This window comes from Cavia porcellus, unplaced genomic scaffold (genome assembly GCF_034190915.1).
Source record: "Cavia porcellus strain 051 isolate PalLab524CR breed Dunkin Hartley unplaced genomic scaffold, mCavPor4.1 scaffold_21, whole genome shotgun sequence".
Classification (NCBI taxonomy): domain Eukaryota; kingdom Metazoa; phylum Chordata; class Mammalia; order Rodentia; family Caviidae; genus Cavia; species Cavia porcellus.
The window spans coordinates 44,032,911-44,036,532 of NW_026947504.1; the positions used below are offsets into that span (position 1 = coordinate 44,032,911).

At 36.1% G+C, this 3,622-nt stretch overlaps 1 non-coding gene across 1 annotated transcript; it reads right to left on the minus strand.

Annotated features, from left to right (window-relative positions):
• Positions 1–3,310: 3,310 nt before the first annotated feature.
• On the minus strand, positions 3,311–3,413 carry LOC111753784 (U6 spliceosomal RNA). Its single transcript, XR_002788570.1, has one exon. It is a non-coding gene; the product is annotated as a U6 spliceosomal RNA (small nuclear RNA).
• Positions 3,414–3,622: the final 209 nt, after the last annotated feature.

Genomic DNA, 3,622 nt, shown 5'->3' on the forward strand with positions numbered 1-3,622 from the left:
GAGATTGGGCTGTGGAAGATACTTTCTGATTTAAGTTTCTCCTAATTGTGTTACTTCTTATCTATTATACATCAGAGGATCTTACTACACTACATCAGTCTAAGAAAGGCTGTATGTGCGTATGGATTTCAGAGAGTGATAAGCAAAACTTTTGATTTTTCACATTACCTAATATTCTCTATATCCCACAAAAGTAAGGGAAGAAAAATATTAACTGACCTCTTATTTTTTGTTCATTCAGAGTGAATCAGTTATATTTGAGTTCCATGAATTCACTGTAAAGGCTTAAATCTTAAATTGTTTTCATGGAATACATGGATTTCAGTGGGAAAATTGATACTCGTTTATGGCAATAAAATGGTACCTGGACATCTTTAAGAATTAGGGAAGCACTGTTCCATTATTTTAGTCTTAAATTTTTTTCATTTATTGTTTATAAGTAAGTTCATACTCACTTTTATTTTCTTGGGAAACTAAGACTTAGAAAGAAGTGAAGCTGAAAATTAGATGAAAGTGACCTATTCTGACTTAAAATAGGATTCCCCAAAGAAAGGTGGTTAGAATATGTAGTATACATGGCTTAATTTACATCATAAGTGGGCTGGGTGCTGGACTTGGGCACTGGAGACAATTTCTGGGTAACACATTGCTATCTCCAGCCCACTAAGCCAAGTCCCTGGTGATGGGGTTGCCCACCCATTGCAAGGTGGTTTCAAGTCCTTCCATCTTGCATTTGGAAGGCCAGTGGACCTCATGCTTGAGAAACTGCCTTGCTTTAAGCTCACTCATGGATCTCTGGGATCAACCCCAGTATAGTCGTCACCCAGATTCTTGCCTGTAGGAAGTAACATGGCATTTCTGGCCAGGGGATTATATTTCTAGATTTACTTGCCCTTTATGGACTGAGAAGTCAACCTTGGACTCTTCTCCTTTGATGATCTTTCCTGTAAAAAACAATTCATCTGGGATTACATCCTATCCATACAGTGGAGCTAGGCAGGCTGTGTATGATATGTATACATAAAGTTCCTTTAGAAATGATATTTGTTTTTAATTTGTTCTTGCCTATCCTTGCCCAGATATTCACAATTTTAATTATTATCTCTAAAAGTTTGCAATTGTCCATTGTTTTATAATGATCAGTTTGTACACTTGTCTCTTCTTACACTCACACTGTGTGACAAAGAAAGTCTTTTTATAGATTAGAGATCATGGATTTTCCGTGCTTGCTCAGGAGGGAGCATGACTGTCTTGTGCATCTTAACATTTGAGTGTTCTTTATGTTGTAAGTGCTCAGTTTTATCTGTTGACTTAATCAGTAAACAAAGAGAGTCTGTTTCAAAATTTTACAGTGCATAAGGGGTAATGTGGACCATTATCGCTGACAAATTGTTATTAAATTTCTGCTTAAATATATTCAGTGATGATAAATTCACTGCCTTCTAAGGAGTTGTGGTTTCTGATTAAATCGTGTTTTTATCTTTGCAGCTCCTTAGGACCTTCTTTTCCAACTGTGCTGATAAAAGTGTTGTTGCTGGGCTTTTAGGGATTGACAGATGGCCTAAGGCAGTGGAGGTTGTGTGGCTAGCTGTCCATTATCACTGGAAACTAAACAGCTCACTATCATTGGCCTAGGGTGGGTCTCTCACTGGATCTATGCCCCTGTTGGTGGTAACTGGTTCCAAAAATAACCACTGCAAAAACAAACCTGGTTCTCCATTACGCTCACAAATATAAGATAGAAAGAGAAGGCTGCTTTCTTTCCTTCATAATTTCAAATTCTGATAAGCTTTGGGCTTCCACTGGCCCTCTTGACATCACAAATCAGAGACCTCCTGGGTAAGAACCAAACACAAAATAGATCAAAGCTCAGACATGGAGTTGTACAATGGCAAGAATTTACTTCATTATGCTTAAACTAGTTCCACTGTTGGGCTTCTCAATTATATAGACTAGGAAGTTTCTCTTTATTTTTCCTATTTATCTTTTTATTTTTTTGGTGCTAGAGATTGAACTCTTGTTGATGGCAGATAAGCACTCTAGCATTATACCACATTCTCAGTTCATTTTCTTTCTTTTCTTTTCTTTCTTTCTTTTTTCTTTTTCTTTCTTTCTTTCTTTCTTTCTTTCTTTCTTTCTTTCTTTCTTTCTTCCTTCCTTCCTTCCTTCCTTCCTTCCTTCCTTCCTTCCTTCCTTCCTTCTTTCTTTTTTCTCTCTTTCATGTTCCTTTAACTTGTAAGCAAAAGAGAACTGACTTTATGACTACTTGCTCAAAATGTTACAGTTTTGACTTTTAAAACAGCTTTCCTTATAAGGAACTCAGCTCTAATTTTAGGGATGAGGTAGGACAAATGTTACATTCATATGATGATGTTTCTAACATTTTTTGTGTGAAAGTTAAACTGGATTGTCAACTTATATGGTTTGAGAGCTGCCAAGGGGATTAGTAAAGCACACTTGTAGGTTAGTGGTGGACCATAGGCTCATGGTCTTGGAGACGTGATCTTGTCCTTGGTACTTTTCTCTTGGGTGCCGTCTTCTATCTGCTCTGTTCCCCGATTGCCATGAAGTGAACAGTTTGTCCTTACACCAAAAGGTTCCTGCCTTAGAGCTGGATTACCATGCACTGAAACCTCTGAAGTCAGGAGTCAATGAAACCTCTGCTCTTTAAGTTGCTGTTGTCAGGTAAAAGCCCAGCAAAGGGAAATCTGACCAACACACCTGCAGAGAGCTACTCTCCTTTCCTGAGGATTTGCTCAACTCACTTCTCCAGGATATAAGCCCAATTCCTCCAACTCCTCCTTACGTGATTCAGTGCCTCATACATCTCAGCTTTTCAACACTGCCCCATTTGCCCTCAGCTTCCTTGAAATGAGACAGAAACACATTTGGCAGTACAAGACCACGCAGGATAATTTCTTTTATAAATTGTATTCTTTCACTTTCCCTTGTCTACATTTATCTTTTTTCTTTTCTTAAATATCTTAATATACTAGTAGTAAAATAACATAAACTGAAACTCTAAAACCTGATGCATTTTTCTGAAGATAAAATCAGCCTCCACAAAACTTCAATAATATTTTTTGTTTGTAATTGATTTTCAGACATATTTCAAATTAACTTCCATTTAGTTGAAAATGTTCTATGATCCATTCTATTTATTGATATCTTCTTTGAGAGCATTAAGAAATGTATTTTCTAGTCCATCTTTATATTTTCGCAAGCTATCTTTAAAGATTATATTGTATTTTATTTTGAGATGACATTAAGGAAATTCAAAAATTTTTTGAAGAATGCTATTTATAAGTCCAAAATAATCTTTAATATCTTTCCTAAATGTCATCCTTGTGCAGAGGTCATGCCAGTCTTCTCTGTATTATCCCAATTTCAGTAATGTGCTTCAGAAGCAAGCACTATCTTTCTCAAGTGAATTGAAAATTATTTATGAATTATTTTCTTTATTAAATTTTTATTCATCTTGAAGTTTCAGTAGTTATTAAAGAAGGTGACTTTCATTTGGTTCCTGCCTGAGACCCTAGAAGAAGGAAAGTACAGGAAGCAATTTCTTCTTTGTCTCTTTTCCCCAAGTTAAGTGTAAGAGAATACTCATTGACAAATTATA